At 52.6% G+C, this 18,340-nt stretch overlaps 1 long non-coding RNA gene across 2 annotated transcripts; it reads right to left on the bottom strand.

Annotated features, from left to right (window-relative positions):
- Positions 1-1,805: 1,805 nt before the first annotated feature.
- Positions 1,806-8,105, bottom strand: LOC130260855 (uncharacterized). Of its 2 annotated transcripts, XR_008841853.1 has the most exons (6): positions 6,387-8,105; positions 5,747-6,232; positions 4,376-5,376; positions 3,059-3,869; positions 2,172-2,317; positions 1,806-1,986 (listed from the first exon to the last, which is right to left on the bottom strand). It is a non-coding gene; the product is annotated as an uncharacterized LOC130260855 (long non-coding RNA). The 2 variants fall into 2 exon arrangements; XR_008841852.1 differs by having other exon boundaries at positions 3,059-5,376.
- Between the last annotated feature and the right edge of the window lie 10,235 nt (positions 8,106-18,340).

The raw sequence follows: 18,340 nt of genomic DNA, 5'->3' as shown, positions 1-18,340 counted from the left end.
TCCCTGTTATCCCTCTATGTGTCTCAGTCCCTTTCCATGTGCCCCCATGTCTCCTCCTATGTTCCTGTCCTCCCACCCCTGGCGGGGCCTAAGTCTCTGAGGTCCCAGGCCTGTGTCCTGCAGAGTGTCCTCATGTCCCTCAGGTTGTTCCGTGGCCGCTCCAGGCACATTGTAGGGACATGCCATGACACCCCATGAAACGCTTTCCCATTGATTTTGGGTCTTTTCCCCACTATTTTGAATACCTTCCCCCTATTCTGGATACTTTCTCCTGTATTTTGTGTCCTTCCTCTCTTTTGGGTCTTTCCCCCTTATTTTGGTTCCCTTCTCCTCTTCTGGATCTTTTCCTCGCTTTTCCATCCTTTCCTCCAAATTCAGGCACCTTCTTGCTTCTGGTACTTTTTTGGGTGCCTTCTCCCTCCTCCAATCCTCTCCCCACCGCTTAACCCCCCTCACTCCCCCACTGGTTGCCCCCCAGGAGTGTCCCCAGCTGTCGTCCTGCACCACATGGACTTGGTGCTCACCATCCTGGATGCCCTCGAGTCCCTGGCCCGGGGTGACTCCCCCAGCACTGCTGCAGCCTTGGGGAGGGGTTTGGGGGTCTGCAGCACCCCACAGTGCTGAGCAGAGGTGGGTGAAGGCCCCCCGGCTCTCACTGCAGGCCAGTGGTAGCTCCTGGCTGAGCTCCTCTGCCAGGACCCGGTGACACTTGAACTGGGGGCAGTGCTGGCCCCCGACAGCTCCATGACCCTTGGTCCCCTCTTGGCCGGCATCGAGACAGGGCTGAAATTGGGCAGCTTTGGGCCACCCCTCCTCGCCCTCAACACATGCACCGACCCCCTCTTGGCTTTCACCATCCCTTTGGGGACATCTTTCCTGCTGGCAGAGGGGGGTGACAACACCACCCCACTAGGAGCCAGTGGTTATTGGGATGACGAGGAGAACCCCCAAAATGACACCTTGAGGGGTCCCCCGTCCTGACCGGTCCCTGTGGCCATCAAGGCCATGGATGGGGTGGTCCTGGGGGCGTGGCTGTCCTGGGGACCGAGCTGCTTCAGAGCTACAATGGGACTGGGAATGGCTCAGATGCAGCATACAGTCAGCAGATACCGGTGCCGGGATTTTGGGGAATGGGCAGGACACAGATGTCTGAAGAAGGAGGTTGTGGCGGTTTTGGGGGTGCTGAGGATGCTGTCGCCCAGCCCAGAGCTCCTGAGGGATGTGGGGACACAGGAGATGGCAGCTGTTGCTCGTTGGGCATGGGAGTTCAGCGAATGCTGTGGGTACAGGCAGGGTGGCACCCCTCAAATGGGAGTTGTCACCTCCCAAACTGGAGTTGTCACCCCTTAATGGCAGTTGTCACCCCCTAAGCAGGGTTTGTCACCTCCCAGACAGGGATTGTGACCCCCTATGTCTCCAGAAGGCCTCCACTATGTCCCCATCAAGTCTCGTTTCTTCAAATGGCCTCTGCTATGTCTCCAAGGAGCCCCTTGTCCCCATGTGGCCTCTGCCATGTTCCAAATGGCTCAGGGGACACCTTCAGCCCCTTGTCCCCACGTGGTAACCACTATGTCCCCAAGGAGCCCTTTGTGGATCTTCTGGTTCCAGCACAGATGGGAATTGTCACTGAAGCTCTTTCCACATTCCAAGCACTTACAGTGCCATTCCCCTGTGTGCACCCAAAGGTGGGTAAGGAGGTTGAAACTCTGGCTGAAGCTCTTCCCAGATTCCAAGCATTTGTGGGGCTTCTTCCCATTATGAAGCTGCTCAGAGACAACAAGATAAGAGCTCTTATAAGATTCCCAGCTCAGGCTGGGTCCTTCCTCCTGGAATCCCCGTGAATGGCATTTGCAGCCCCTCCTCATGTAGGATCTCTGGGACTTTTCCTCCTCACTGGATTCCTGCACTGTGGAGCTGCTGCAAATGGTTCCACAAGGTTCTGCTGCAGGGATTTGTGCTCCCTGGTCTCCATGCTCAGCTCCTTGTCTGGGGAGGAAGGACAAGGAGAGGATGGGATTTTCCTCTGTGCCAGAGGGAAGGGGAAGGAGATCTCCCCAATCTGTCCCTGGCAGGACGGCATTGCCAGCAGGGTTGTACTGCAGCCGGGGGCGATGCTGGGCTGGAAGATGGAGCAGAGGAGAGGGGGAAAGGGGCAGTGACTTCCTCCTCACCTGCCTGGGGCTCTGGGGCCATCCTCCTCTTCCTTGCAGCCTCCTCTTCCTCCATCAGGCCAAGGTTTGGGAATAGGAAATCCAGTTTTGGGGGGAAACAAGGTGTGAGAGCATTTGGTTGGGGATCCTCCTGCCTGAGCCCATGTCTAGAAGTCACCAGACATTTTGTTTTCATAAAAATCTTCAGACCACCAAGATTCAGCCCAGAAATACTCCAGACCAAAAGCTTTAGCTGGAAAACCTCTCAGAAGTACCAAGATTAAGCCCTCCAATATTTGAATGGATCATGATTATCCCCAAAAAAATCTCCCTAGGAGATCCCCCTCTCTGATCTCTCCACTTTGGACTTCTGGGGGTCCTGTGTGTATTGAGGGCTCTCCTCTCTGGGGTCCCCATCCTCTTCAGGCTGTCAGGGGTCCCAGGAATCCCTAGGGTCCCCCCTCTCTGCTCTTCCTTGGGCTTCTGGGGCTCCCCCTTCTCTGTGCTGCTGGGGGTTCCCTGGCTCCCCCTCTCTGGGCTCCCCCTTGGCCATGCCTGCGCTCTTGGGGTCCCGGCGCTCCCGTTTCCCCTGACTCTGCTCCAGGCTGCAGGGAGCTCCAGGGGTTCCCCCTCGCCATGGTGTTCCCCTCTGCAGGCTGAATCTTGGGATCTCCTCTCTCTAGGCTGCACACTTCGGTGTCCCAGTGTTCTCCACTTCCCCTCCCCGGAAAAAAAACAACCTCCCGGGACACCCCCCCCCCCCCCCAAATCTCCCCAAAGAGCATTTGCGGCTTAGCTTTGGAGTCCTTTGAGCGCCAAAAATTTCCCCCTACACCCTCCTGCCAAAGAAAACATCCCCTCCGACGGAGCCCCCAGGATATTTGGGCAAGCTCCCCCTCCGCGGTCACCTGCGAGATGGAGGGGGGGGGAGACAATGTCCCAGGGGGCGGGAGGACTGCGGACACAGCGAGGGCTGGACCTCGTGGTCCCTCCGCTTCTAGTTCCTGCTCCTCCTCCTCTATCCCAGCTCTTCCTCCCGCTCTTCCTCCCACTCCTCCTCCTCTTCCTGTTCCTCCGCCACCCCTCCTACTCCTCCTTGTCTTTATCGCTCCAGCCCTTGTCCCGCTGTTTCTCCATCACCGCTCCATCATCCGCATTGCTCCTGCCCCGCTCCCGAAGCCCTCGCAGCCCGCGGCAGGGGCGGGGATAGAGCCGGGACAGGTCGGGACGGGCAGCGCGGGGCTCTCGGCTGCTCCCACCCGCTGGGGCCGCGGGAAAACGGGGAGAAAGGAGAGGGAAACGGAAAACTGGGGGCTGCACATCCAAACTGGGGCTTGGTGGGGACCTGGGTGGGAAATTCCATCCCTCTAGGCTCTTCCCAGAGGCCTGGAGAAGTTGGAGCTGGGACTGCAGAGATGGGTGAGAGATCCAGAGAGTGGGATTTTGGGGACAGGATCCGTGGGGATGGGAATGTCCCGCTCCCTTCCCAGGGCAGGGTTACACCTGAGCCAGGTGTGCAGGGCAGGACCTTGCCCTGAGCCCAAGCACTGTCCCACCTGCAGGATCTGCTTCCCCTCGGCCTCTTCCTCCTGCGGCCCCAAGCCCAGCTTGGTGCTGAACTAGGGGCTGGGGTGGGGTCATCCCCCGGCGGGGCTGCCCACACCCTCTGCCCCCTCCCTGAATTCCCTCCCGGGGGCAGCAGGAGCTGGGACAGGAGCCCTGTGGGAAGAAAAAGCGGGTTACACCGGGATGGGGAAGGGGTCACACACGGCCCCTGAGGGTCCCCCCTCACTCCCTCGGTGCCAGGAAGACCAACTCCAGCATGGAGCCCCTGTCCACCTACAGCAGCTTGGGTGCAGGGTCTGGTGGCAGCTCTGCGGGCCGGGGGGGTCATGACCAGCCTAAAACCCCCTCCCAGCCCCACAGCCACTCGCAGCCCCCTCAAACCACCCCACAGATCCCGGCTGCCCCCCCACCACAAACACCACTCTGTGCCTTAGAAATGGCCCCAGGATCCATCAAAACTCTTTCCCATCTCTCCCAAGACCCACCCAAATTCTCTCTAAGCCACACAGCCCTTCCAGAACTCCCCAAATTCCTCCACAGACCCCTCCAAAGCCCCTAAACCCCTCCCCAGAACCACAAATGCCCCCAAGAGCCACCAAATCCCCTTCCAATCCCCTCAGGATGCCCTAAACCCCTTCCCAGCCCCTCATGGCACTGACCAGGAGAGGCTTGTGGACAGGAACATTCTGCTGGCAGCAGTTCAGGCACTTCAGCAGCATTTTAGGCACTTCCATCCCTTTGGGCTCTTCCCAGAGGCCTAGAGATGTTGGAGAGGAGACTGCAGAGAGGGATGAGGGATCCCAAGGGTGGGATTTTGGGGATTGGGTGAGGGGCTGTGTGAGCCACTTGCTGGGGTTTTGGTCTTGGGCCCCCCCGGTGGTCCAAGTCCCCAGGCTGCAGAGCTGTCACCACCTCCTGCTTCGAGTGGTGGTTCTGGTGGGACCTCTGTTCCTCCAGTGTTGGAGAAGATGAAACTGAGGAATCTTGCAAATATGAATGCTCAGATTCTGGGAATTGTTGGGGAAGGTAGAACAGGAAAGCCCTAGTTACTGAATTACCATAAACACAATAGGATGGCTTGATGAAGCTAATCCACTCTTAATTAATGCTTTTGGCCAGAGGGCAAGGCCAAAAGACACAAAAGACTGACCGGCACCCAAAGATTAGATCTTAGAGTTTAGAATGTCACATGCTATGCTAATATAAGGATTCTTATAGGCTATAGAATTAGTATTTTGTATTGGATTGGTTCTTAGGGATCAGAATAGTCATGATGGAAGTAGATTTATTGTGTTATAAACGGGAAGTCGCTATCTCTTTTCTCTCTTTTCCTCTTTTCTTCCCCTCTTTACCTTCTTTACTCTCTCTCTCTACCCTCCCTCTTCTCTCTGTCTTTCCCTCCCTTTATCTCTTTAATCTGCACGTGGCTGTGCCGGGCAGCTCCTTGCAGACTCTCTTATAATAAACTGCAACTGTAGCTTTTAGCATTTACAGAGCGTCTGAGTCTTGTTCCACGCGTCCACCCTGATACAAAGAATCCAGGAGTCTCCCGCACTCCAGGCTCTTCCTGCAGCCAGAGAACTTGTAGGGACTCTTCTCCGGGTGGGTCCTCCAGGTGTTCCTTGAGTTTTGTGCTCCTACTGGAAGTGACTGGACTCTCCTGGGATCATGCAGAGATCATACTGGGAGTGATTGGGAATTACTCCAAGCATGATGAAGGCAACTGGGATATACTGAGAGTGTGTGTAATCCTATTGGGGTTGACAGGGACCATACAATAGGGGAACAATAGGGGCCATGCTGGGGACAACTGGGAGCAAGTGGAAGGGGCTTGGACTATATTAGAGGTATCACACTGGGAGGAACAGGGAGCAATTGGAACCATGCTGAGGGAAACTGGGATTACACTGGGAGTGACTGGGCTCTGGTAAGCACAGCATGGCGAGGAGCAGGAGGACAACTCCTATCCCAGCCCCACAAATAGCACCTATTCCCGTGGATCCCCCCAGCCCCTGGCTCCCCCTACTCACCCTGCTCTGACTGTACTGGACTTGCAGCATCTCCAGGTTGCTGGTGGATGTGCTGGGGGCACTTGCCAACCTGGGTGTTGGAATCCTGATATTGCAGCTCAAATCGGGCCCTGCTCAAAGGGGGTCACATCCAGGTGCACCAGAAGGTGCGTAGGCTGAGGAGGCTGGAGCACTGGCTGAAGTTCTTCCCACATTCCAAGCACTTGTAGGGCTTCTCCCTGCCATGAAGCTGCTCAGGAACCATCAGCTCTGAGCTGCATCTGAATCTCTGGCTGCATTTGAATCTCTGGCTGCCTTCCCGGCCCAGGCTGGGTCTTTCCTCCTCAGGGCTCCCTGAGCTGTGTTTGCAGCCCCTCCACGTGCAGGAACTCCTGGGCTTTTTGTCCCTACTGAACTTGTGTGCTGTCAAGCCTCTCCAAATGGCCTATTCCAATAGGTTCTTCTGTAGGGATTTGTCCTCCCTGGTCTCCATCCTCAGCTTCTTATCTGGGGGAGGAAGGACAAGGAGAGGATGAGATTTTCCCTCTGGCATTGGAAGGGGAAGGAGCACATCCCCAGCAGGATGGCATTGCCATGGGCCATGCTGGGCTGGGAGATGGAGCAGGAGAGAGGGGGAAAGGGGCAGTGACTTCCTTTTCACCTGCCTGCGTGTTCCAGAACAACTTCTTCTTTGTCATGGCCTTCTCCGCCTCCATCTGGCCAAACTTTGGGAACTGGAATCCCAGTTTTGGGGGAAAATGAAGTGTGATCGCATTGGCTTGGGTGTTCCTCTTGGCCAAGTCTATTCCTAGAGATCCCCAGGTGTCTGGTGTCCATAAAAACCTCCAGACCACCCAGATTCAGCCACACTCAAAAAACCACCCATCCTGGAGTTTCCCCTCTCTTGTCTCTCCACTTTGAGGTTCAGGGGGTCCCTCCCGTCCGGCGTTTTGCAGCTCCAGAGTGTATTGGTATCTCCTCTCTCTGGGCTGCTGGGGCTCCTGGCAATCCCAGAGGTTCCCCTTCTCTGGGCTCCCCCGTGGGGTGTCACAGGGGCTCCAGGGGTACTGCCGGTCCAGGGTGCCCGTTCAGGGCCCCGGGGTACCCATGGGTCTCCCTTGTCCATGGTCCCAACATCTCCAGGCTGCCGGGGCTCCCCCAATCCGGGCTCCATGTTCCAGGGTGCCAGGGGTCCCCCTTATGGGGCTGTTGAGAGTGTCCCAGCTCCGGTGCTGCCCTTCTCCGCTGTGCCAAGCCCCAGCCCTGCCGGTCCCGGGCGATCGCCAGGCGGCTCCAGGCTGACAATGCATTGCCTGAGCCGGGCAGCCCAGCCCCCAGCGCGGGAGGGTTCCACGCATCCCCCGGCCCAGCGCCGGGGCTGTGCCGCCCCAACAGCGGCACCCCCAAAACTCTGCCGGCTCGGAGCCGCCGAGCGGGCGCCCGGCCCTTGGCCCCGAGCAGAGAGCTCTGCCCGGGGGCTCCCGGGGAAAGGCGGCGGCGCTCAGCAGCGGCCCCAGCCCGCCCAGCCCGCGGCAATTGCCCCGCACCGGGACAAAATCCTGCCCCAAAGGAGCCGCTTGCAACGCCCGCCTGCGGCTCCTCCGAGCCCCAAAGATCCCAGCACTGCCCCAGCGAAGGGGCTTTGGAGCAGGGAGGCTCTGCGGGCGCCCCCGGGCTGTGCCCCCTCCCAGGCCGTGCCTGTCCCGGTGCTGATGTTTGGCCCGGGCTCTCTCGCTGTTCCCGGCTCCCGCAGAGTCCCGGCGTGCCCGGGCACGACCGCCCCTGCTCCACACAGGGTCAGTGTTCATTGCCGGCCCCTTGCCGGGGCCTCCGGCCATTCCCCACCCCTGGCACAACCCGCAGCTCCCACCGCAGCTCCCTGAGCCTAGTACTGAGCGTTCCGCAACGAGGCACAATATTCAGTTCATGCAGTCTTTGTTTTCTCTGCTTAGATGTGCAAAATCAGCTGCTGCTAAAACAATCCTGAGATTAAAGGGTTCCCACCCAAAATGCTGCATTCAGTTGTGACACACCATTAAAAATCCAAGAGCAAACCAGACAGCTGATTACAGAATCTTGCAAAATCACATCCAAGAACATTTTGGTATAAAATCAAATATGAACAGAAGCTGAGCAAGTCAACAACGTTAGAAAAAAGCTTTGAATACTACGACTAGAAGAGCTCAGGCAATGCATTTGATTGGAATGAGCCCTCTCTTTCTGACATGTGAGCAATGCCATTTAATTTCCCAAACCAGAGAAATGGGGAGCCCTGGCAGCACCTTCACACACAGCAATGACACAGAACCAGGGCATGGCAAGAGGCTGCCAAAACTCTAACTTCTACTTGCAATTAATAACTTTTGGGTTCTACTAGTCAAAAAGACTACTACTACTACTACTACTACTACTACTACTACTACTACTACTACTAATAATAATAATAATAATAATAGCAATAATAGAGATAATAGCAATAATAACCATTAATAATGGTAAGAAAACCCCTACCATACTTATACTAGGTTTGCATAGCCAGGTTTTGGTAAAGGGGGGGCTCTAGGAGCCCCTTCTGTGAGAGACTGCTGGAAGCAGCTGCTCCTCCATGTCCCACAGTCAGCACCAGCCGGCTCCAGGACAGACCAGATTCTGGCCAAGGCTGGGCCAGTTAGAAATGGTGGTAATGCCGATTGAAGAAAATCGGTTATCATGCAGTTGTAACTGTGGCCAGGGAAGAGCAGGGTGAGAACATGAAAGAACAAGTGTGCACACAGCCAGGGCAGGGCAGGAGGAGGGGCAGGAGCTGCTCCAGGGGCTGGAGCTGATTGCCCTGACATTCCATGGTGCAGTCCGTGCTGAGGCAGCTGGGCCCCTGCAGCCCGTGGAGGGCACGGAGTGCAGAGATGCACCTGCAGCGCCTGGAGGAGCCCGTGCCGGAGCAGGGGGATGCCTGAGCAGAGGCTGGGACCCCATGAGAAACCTGTGCAGGAGCAGGGACCTGGCAGGGACCTGCAAACCCGTGGAGAGAGGAGCCCACGCTGGAGCAGGGTCCTGGCAGGACTTGTGAGCCCATGCAAGTGTGACCCATGCTGCAGCAGTTTGTGAAGAACTGCTGTCTGTGAGATGAACTTGCCTTGGTGAAGTTCGTGGAGAACCATCTCCGGGAGGCACCCATTGGTGCAGCAGGGGAATGACTCCCCTCCCCAAGCAGCAGGAGAAACAACACGTGATGAACTGACCAGAACCCCCATTCCCTGTATCCATGCACCCAATTGGGTAGAGCTGGGAAGGAGGAAGGGACGGGCAGAAGGTGTTTTTACTTTATTTACTTTATTACTTTATTTACTTTACTTCTCACTATACAGCTCTGATTTGGAGAGCAATAAATTCAATTAATATCTCCAATTTCGAACCTGTTTTTCCCATGATGGCATTTGCTGAGTGATCTACCCCAGTCCTTATCTCAAACCATGAAACCTTCATTCTATTTTCTCTCTCCTGTCCATCTCTGGAGGGGGAGTAAGAGAGCAGCTTTGCTGGGTGTCTGGCATCCAGCCAGGGTTAACTGACAACACTTCCTTTCTCTCATTCTTTCTTTTTTTCCAGAGGTCACAGTGAAGAGGTTGAGTGGGGCTTTGATGGGGGGTATGAAGGTGTTGGGGAGAAGTGGGGACAGGAGCCCCAGGGATGTGGGACAGGCATGAGAGGGGCCCAGGCAGCTGGCAGGGGACAAGGCCTGTCCCCCTGGCCCAGCAGCAGCCCCGTGCCCTGCCCAAGGTGCTCCCACCAGAGGCTGGACCCAGAGGCAGGGGGAGACCCCAGTCCCAGAGGTGGCATTTCTGCCCCAACCCCCGTCCAGCCCAGCTTGCCCCGAGTGCGCAGTGACCACTGGCACGGCTGCACTGGAAAGCATGACCTGCTGGGGACATTGAGAGCTGCCCCACTGTGACACTGCCCTTGGGATGTCACAGGCACCAAACAAATCACAGCCAGCCCCGATCCTTGGGATGTCACAGACACCAGAGCACATCACAGCCCCACTCCTATGTGATGTCTCAGGCACCAGAGCACATCACAGCCCCGCTCCTTGTGATGTCCCAGTCACCAGAGCACATCACAGCCCTGACCCTTGTGATGTCACAGGCACCAGAGCACATCACAGCCCTGCTCCTTGTGATTTCTCAGCCCTTATGAGTGTCCAAAGTGTGAGAACAGCTTCTCACAGAGCTCTCATTTGACCAGACACCAATGGAGGCAGCACTGAGGGAAGCCCTGCGAGTGCCCTGAGTGCGGGAAGAGCTTTGTGCCAGTCTTAGGTTGCAATGCAAGATGTAACCAGAAGTATATATGCTATTACCATCTGTTGAAACCAGGTGGAGCAGTGCTCCTTATCTCGTCCATGACCCATCCCTCATAACTCCAGGGGGAATACCCTCTGTTAATAGGCCAGCTGTGCTTGGTGGCACAGTTTTTTATCTCTTTCAGGACCCATCCTTTGCCCAGGAAGATATCTTCTGTTAATAAGCCATCAAGTCTCACTGCAGGACTGATCAAATTACATCATCCCATTTGAGATGCCCCCCCACTCAAGGGAAAGAGCTAAGTATTTCCTACCTAAATAAAATATGAAATTTGAAACATCAGGGAAGCCTTTTTCCATTAAATTCCCAGAGCAAAACCAAGCCCATCTTCATCACCACTAGATGTTAAAAAAGAAACTAAACCCTTATCCAAAATCATTGCTTCAACAAAACCACATCTGTCACCCCTAGAAAACTACAGCCACCATTTAATCACACTACTACCAACACCCTGACCAAGAGGGTGTTAGGTTGTATTCTGACTCTGTCAGTGTTTTGGTTTTTATACTACTATATTTTTATTTTAATTTTACTAGTAAAACACTTTTATTTCTATTCCCATATGTTGAAGGAATACAGTGCCCCAGCTGGTGAGACACCCTGCCTCAAAGAGGGACAGTCTGATGTTGCAGCAGGGGAACTCACAGATGTTACAACCGTCCAGGTTCCAGCTGAACTGCAAGGGCAGTCACAAACAGCAGCAACTGCCCCCATAAAAACGAAAAAGTCTAAGATGAAATCAGAGCACCCAGTTAATAAAGATAAGAAAGGAGGGCTGTTACAACCTGTAGGGGAGTCAGGGATTGAGATTATCACCAAATCCCTGTCGTGTAAAAGACTCTGTAATTTGTGAAGAGACATTGCACAAGGCTTATACAACCTGGCTACAGGGGTCTGGGACCTTATGGACACAGGTGTGCAACTGGATGGTACTGAGACCAGGAATTTTGGACCCAGGACTCAGGTCTGAATCAGGTATTTGTAATGGAGCCAGGGCCCCTTTCCCCCTAGGAGCGGCTTTTAACGAGTGTAAGAGAGAGGTTACTCCACAGAGAGAGAATGCAGGAGCACCAGCAGAGAATGTGCTGGAAGACCTTGAGGAAGGAATCCAGCAGCTGAGAGAAGTGACAGTACTGGAGGTACTCTTTGGGTGGGGTGGACAGCATGATAATGACCCTGACAAGGTCAGTTGCACAGGGCAGATGTAGAATTTGGCAAATCTAGGGCCATCTCAATACATCACCTTCACACCTTCATTGAGACAATTACTGCTGATAACAAGCGAGAGACAGTGGGTTCTGTTGCTAACAAGTTTAGAAATTACAAGAGTATGATGAATGGCCCGATGCAGACTCATTCTCTGCTGTCGTTAAGGAACTGAAATAGGAGTTTAAGAGATAAGGGAGATAAGGGAAGAGGTGAGGAAGATCAATGAGGCATCAGTGCGAGTCACAGGCCCCAAAGTCAGAGCCCAACGTCCCCCAGCTAGGGAGAGAGGGTACACCCCACGAGCTGACCTGTGGTTCTTTCTGCACGACCATGGGGAAGACATGAGAAGGCAGGATGGGAAACCCACTTCTGTCCTGGCAGCGCAGGTGCATCAACTCAGGGAGGGAAGCACTAACCAAGAGAGTTCTACTAAAGTGAAGGTAGCCTCAACCTCCCATAACCAAGGTGAGGGTATTACAGAAATGAGGATGATCTGTCGGATCCTCTTAAAAGAACCTCTAGTATGTATGCTCAGGAAGGAAATTATAACCAGGGCTAGAGGGGCCCTGCCTCTAGCCAGGGAGAGGAACGGGAAAACCAGGTCTTTTGGATGGAATAGATCCAACAGCCTGGCACATCAGAGGCACAGAAATATGAGGCACTAGTTAATACTGGTGCACAGGGTACCCTAATGCCATTGGGACATGTGGGGGCAGAACCTGTTTCCATTGCTGGGGTGATGGCAGGATTGCAGGAACTGACTCTGCTGGAAGCTGAGGTGAGCCTGACAGGGAAGGGGCGGCAAAAACCTCCTATTGTGACTGGCCCAGAGGCCCCATGTATTCTAGGCATAGACTCAGGAACAGCTACTACAAAGACCCAAAGGGAATCAGGTGGGCTTTTGGAATAACTCCTGTACAGGCAGAGGGCAGTCAGCACTTGAACACCTTGCCTGGACTGTCAGAAAACCCATCTAGAGTAGGACTCCAGAAGGTAGGAGAGCAGCAAGTACCAATTTCAATCTCAACAGTGCACTGCCAGCTGTATCAGATGAATCAAGACGCCATGATCCTCATCCATAAAATTTTGACTAGAAAGCCAAAGGGTGATCAGTAAAACACACTCACCCTTCAACAGCTGCAATTAGCCTGTGGGCAAGTCTGACAGAAAATAGAAACTGACTGTAGACTATTGTGCCTTAAATTAAGTGACTCCACTGTAGAAGCAAAGACAGAGAGTACTGTGGATTTAATTAGCATAAGCAGTTGATAACCAAGATGCCTTGGCAAGAACAAACAGAGCTTTGAAGATTGCATAAAGATTGGATCAAGACTGGTAACTGGAAAGAAGATTGAATCAAGCAGAAATGCTGCAAAATGTCTAAGTTTGTCTGTGTGATGGTTAACCCAATCAATGTACTAAAAAAATATTTGCCTTCCTAAAAATGGTATATAAGCATATGTAGCTCACAGTAAGTTTGGATTCTGATCACCGGTCGTCTCTGTCTCTCTCTCAATAGCTGTTGAGCGCTGCCGTGCCGGACATGCTGGAACTCCAGTAAGAGCTGGAGTCCAAGGCAGCAAGGTGATACACCACCATTGACATTGCAATGCATTTTTCTCCATTCCTCTGGCAGCAGAGTGCAAGCCTCAGTTTGCTTTCACCTGGAGGGGCGTGCAGTACACCTGGGACTGACTGCCCCAAGGGTAGAAACACAGCCCCACCATCTGCCATCTGCCATGGACTGATCCAGGCTGCACTGGAAAAGGGTAAAGCTCCAAAACATCTACAGTATACCAATAACATCATTGTGTGGAGGAACACAGCAAAGTATTTGAGAAAGGAGAGAAGATCATCCAGATTCTGCTGGAAGCCGGCTTCACCGTCAAGAAGAGCAAAGTCAAGGGACCTGCCCAAGAGATCCAGTTCCTGGGAGTAAGCGGCAAGATAGATGGCATCAGATTCCCACAGAAGTTATCAGTAAGATCACCACAATGTCTCCACCAATCAGCAAGAAGGAAACAGAAGCTTTCCTAGGAACCATAAGTTTTTAGAGAAAGCACATTTCTGAATACAACCAGATTGTGAGCCCTCTCTACCTGGTCACCTGCAAGAAGAATGAATCCAGCCGCGGCCCTGAACAACAGCAAGCCTTTGCCCACATCAAGCAGAAAATTACTCATGCAGTAGCCCTTAGCCCAGTCAGGACGGGACCAGAGGAATGTGCTTTACTTTGCAGCCAAGAACTATGACTTGTCCTGGAGCCTTTTGCAGAAGGTGCCTGGTGAGACTCGAGGCTGAGCACTAGAATTTTAGAGTCAAAGTTACAGAAAGATGGAAGCCAATTACACTCCCACAAAACAAAAAATCTTAGCCACCTATAAGAAAGTTCAAGCCACCTCAAAAGTAATAAGCACAAAAGCACAACTGCTCCTGGCACCCCCACTACCGGTGCTGGGGTGGATATTTAAAGAAAAGGTTCCCTCTATGCACCACCCCACCAACACCACATGGAGCAAATGGATTGCCCTCATCACGCAGTGCATCCGTATTGGAAACCCAAATCGCCTTGAAATTTTAAAAATAATTACAAACTGGCCATGAGATAAAACCTTTTTTCTCACTAACAAAAAGGAGCAGAAACAAGCAACCCAGGCTAAAAAAGCTCCACCATACAACTAACTACCAGCAGAAGAAACACACTGTGCTCTTTTCACTGACAGTTTCTGTCTCATCGTGGGGATGAACCAGAAATGGAAAGCAGCTGCATGGAGCCCCACATGACAGGTTGCACAAGCTACTGAAGGAGAAGGTGAATCAAGTTAAGTTGCTAAACTCAAAGCCATTCAGCTGGCTCTGGACATGACTGAGAGAAGTGGCCAAAGCTCTACCTTCATACTGAATCATAAATAGTAACCAATGCTCTGCGGAGTTAGCTAGAAAGGTAAAAAAAAAAAGCCAGCTAGCAGCATAAAGGAAAACCAATTTAGGCTGCTGATGAGTGGAAAAACATTGCCACTCAGATAGAGAAACTATCTGTAAAAGTCTGTCATGTAGATGGCCACATCCCCAAAAGTCAGGCTAATAAAGAACACCAAAACAGCGAGCAAGTAGATCAAGCTGCAAAAATAGAGATGTCACAAATAAATTTAAATTAGCAACATAAGGGAGAGTTGTTCCTAACTCAATAGGCCCATAATGCCTCAAGGCACCAAGGCAAAAATGCCACCTATAAGTAGGCACAAAACTGAAAAGTAGATTTAACCATAAAAATAGCCTTTCTCAAGTTATCTGTAACTGTAAGACGTGCTAAAATCAAGCAGGCCAAGCCAATAAAGCCTCTCTAATATGGGGGCAGTATTCCAAATACAAGTATAAAGAAGCCTAGCAAATTAAATACATCACACTGGATCAAATCCCCCAAGACAAGCACTACATGCTCACAATTGTAGAAGCCACCACTAGATCATTAAAAACCTACCCTGTACCTCACACTGCTACTCAAAAAACCGTCTTAAGCCTAAAAAAGCAAGTCCTATAAAGACATAGCACCCCTGAGAGAATCGAGTCAGACAATAGGACCCATTTCAAGAATAGCCTTATAAACATCTGAGCCAAAAACCATGATATTGAATAAATATATCATATCCCTTATCATACTCCAGCTGCCAGAAAAGCTGAACAGTACCACAGACTATTTAAAACTACCCTAAAGGCACTTGGTGGGGGGACCTTAAAAACTGAGAAATTAATTTAACAAAAGCCACCTAAATAGTCAACACCTGAGAGTCCATCAATCAAGTGAGTCCTGCCTAGTCTGAACCTTTGCACACAGTGGAAGGGAATAAAGTCCCTGCAGTACACATAAAAGGTAATTTAGACTGTTTAGATTAGTCCCACCTCAAGCAAAGGCAAACTCATCCGTAAAATTGTTTTTGCTCAAGAACCTAGTTACACTTGGTAGGTAATGCAGAAAGATAAAGAAACCTGTTGTGAACCACAAAAAAACCTAATCTTAAGCAAGAAATGTGTGTAAACTTTCGTTGTATGTATGTACGTACGTACATATGTATATATGTATCTATCTGTCTATCTATCTATCTATCTATCTATCTCAGAGTCTAAAGAAGAAATTAATTTAGGTATGATGCAGATGGTAATAGAATAAGGAGTAGATAATGTTTTAAGTTGCAATGCAAGATACAAGCAGAAGTATATATTCTATCACCATCTATTGAAACCAGGTGGAGCAGTGCTCCTTATCTCGTCCATGACCCATCCCTCATAACTCCAGGGGGAATACCCTCTGTTAATAGGCCAGCTGTGCTTGGTGGCACAGTTTTTTTATCTCTTTCAGGACCCATCCTTTGCCCAGGAAGATATCTTCTGTTAATAAGCCATCAAGTCTCACTGCAGGACTGATCAAATGACGTCATCCCATTTGAGATGCCCTCCCACTTAAGGGGAAGAGCTAAGTATTTCCTACCTAAATAAAATATGAAATTTGAAACATCAGGGAAGCCTTTTTCCATTAAATTCCCAGAGCAAAACCAAGCCCATCTTCATCACCACTAGATGTTAAAAAAGAAACTAAACCCTTATCCAAAATCATTGCTTCAACAAAACCACATCTGTCACTCCTAGAAAACTACAGCCACCATTTAATAACATTGCTACCAACACCCTGACCAAGAGGGTGTCAGGTTGTATTATGATTCTGTTTTGTTTCTTATACTACTCTATTTTTATTTTAATTTTCCTAATAAAGAACTGCTATTCTAATTCCCATATCTTTGCCTGAGAGCTCCTTAATTTCAAAGTTATATTAATTTAGAGGGAGGGAGTTTACATTTTCCATTTCAAGAGAGGCTCCTGTCTTCCAAACCAAGACAGTGCACTGCTCCAGCTCCATCCCCCCTGGCAGGATCCACGCTGGATGATCCCCAGTGACCCCTGGTGGGCAGAGCCCCAGTGATCCATGGTGCCATGATTCGTGTTGGGAAGACACCTGGCTGGGGGCTCCACATCCTCCTGGCTCCCCATGGCCTGGATTTTCTTTGCATTTCTCTTTGTCCTTCCCAAACACCCAAAACCAGGGTAAAAATAAGATGTTGAACTAAGATGTGGATGGGTACATGGGGAGATCTACCAGGAGATGTGGGGGACGCTGGGTTCGAGGGAGTTGAGGGTTCCTGGGAGGGACTTGGGCACTGCTCAGGGCTTTGGGCACCTCAGGCCGAATAGCTCTGGCTGCACTGGGAGACCCTGGTGGAGGTTCTGGGGTAGCTGAAAATGTACTCCCTGCCCTGGAACTGTCCCCACGTCCCCCTGCCCATTCTCCTGTCACCCCACTCCCGGTCCCATCCTGCTCGCATTCCAGTCTGGATCCCATTCCCGTTCTCATTCCTTGTCCCTGTCCTGTATTCTGTCTGGTTGCCTTTCCCATATTTCCAGGCCCACATTCCCTGTCCTGTTCCCATATTCCCATCCCCGGATTCAGTCTCGGTCTCTCTCCCGTACTCTCGGTTCCTGTCCCTATTCAAGGTTCCGTTCCCGGTCCCCCTCCCGTATTCCCGGTCCCATTCTCGATCTCGGTAGTATCCCTGGTCCCTGTCCCCGTCCCCATTCCCATTCCCTGTCCCCATTCCCGGTCCCTTTCCCCATTCCCATTCCCTGTCCCCATTCCCATTCCCTGTCCCTACTCCCGGTCCCTGACGCCCCTCACTGGACTCCGCCGCCGTCACTCCGGCCCTCCCCGGCCCTCACGTGACCGGGGAAATCCCGCTCTTCTCCCGACCACCAATCAGAGCCCGCGATCGCTCCTATATTTGCATAACCACGCCCTTAAGTGTGCCCCCTCCCCCCGCCACCACCAGCTGTAGCCGGGTCTGGGCGCTGTTTGCTCTCAGGTCCCTCCCAATGCTCCCAGTAAGAGCGATACTGGGAGGCAAAGCGCTCCCAATTTCTTCCTGGGGCTCTCAGGATTGCTCGCGGTGCTCCCAGTACCGTTCCCAGTGCTCCCAGTATCGGTCCCAGCACCGGGCGGGGCGGGGCCGCTTTAGAGCTCCCCAGGGCAGAGTGCGGCTGCTTTTGGGTGTCGGCACCTGCCCGGAACGGCTGGGAGCGGCGGAGGAGCGGGAGGAAGAGGAGGAGCGGGAGGAACATGAGGAGCGGAAGAACCAGGCTCTTCCCCCGCCCGACCGCTCAGCCCTTGTTTTTCCCCAAACCAGGATTTCCCGTTCCTAGACGTTGGCCCCATGGTGGAGAGGCAGGAGGCCGTGAGGAAGAGGAAGATGGCCCGGGAGGTGAGGAGGAAGTCACTGCCCCTTTTCCCCTCTGTCCTGCTCCATCTCCCAGCCCAGCACGGCCCCCGGCTGCAGGACAACCCGTCTGCTGACACCGTTCTGCTGGGGCCGCGCTGGGGGGATCTCCTTCCCCTTCCCTCTGGCACGAGGCAAATCCCATCCTCTCCTTGTCTTCCTCCCCCAGGCAAGGAGCTGCCTCTCCCTTGGTGTCACCACACCCACGGTGGCACCTCCATGGCCACCTGTCGCTCATCCTGGCACCCCTGGATGTCCCCTGTCACTGCCACACCCCTCATGGGTGACAGGCACACGGGGACACCAGACCTTGTTCTGTCCCGCTCCCATGGCCAGGGCACACCACGGGCCTTCTGAGCTGCCCTGTAAACGGCCTCCCTTACAAGCAGCCAGTAAGGAAGGGCATGGAATTGTTACTGTGACAAATGCAGTTTATCTTTTTAGTTCATCCAAAGAATTGAGGAATATTGTAGGTGCTGTACTTATGAGGAGTGGAATGTCTGAGTCTATGTCCTGGGTTGATGTAGACACCAGGCAGGAACAGCTTTATTCTGGAGTGAAAGTTGAGTGCTGGATGCTGAAATTTCAGGGAAGCTCAGAATGAGCTGAGTTGGGATGGCCCCATGAGGATCATTAAGTCCTACTCCTGTCTCTGTGGAGGACACCACATTTCCACCATGGGCCTGAGAGCACTGTCCAGATGCTTCTTGTCCCACAGCACACCT

The sequence above is a fragment of the Oenanthe melanoleuca genome, chromosome 19 (genome assembly GCF_029582105.1).
Source record: "Oenanthe melanoleuca isolate GR-GAL-2019-014 chromosome 19, OMel1.0, whole genome shotgun sequence".
Classification (NCBI taxonomy): Eukaryota; Metazoa; Chordata; class Aves; order Passeriformes; family Muscicapidae; genus Oenanthe; species Oenanthe melanoleuca.
This window is presented reverse-complemented; position numbering and strand designations above follow the sequence as displayed.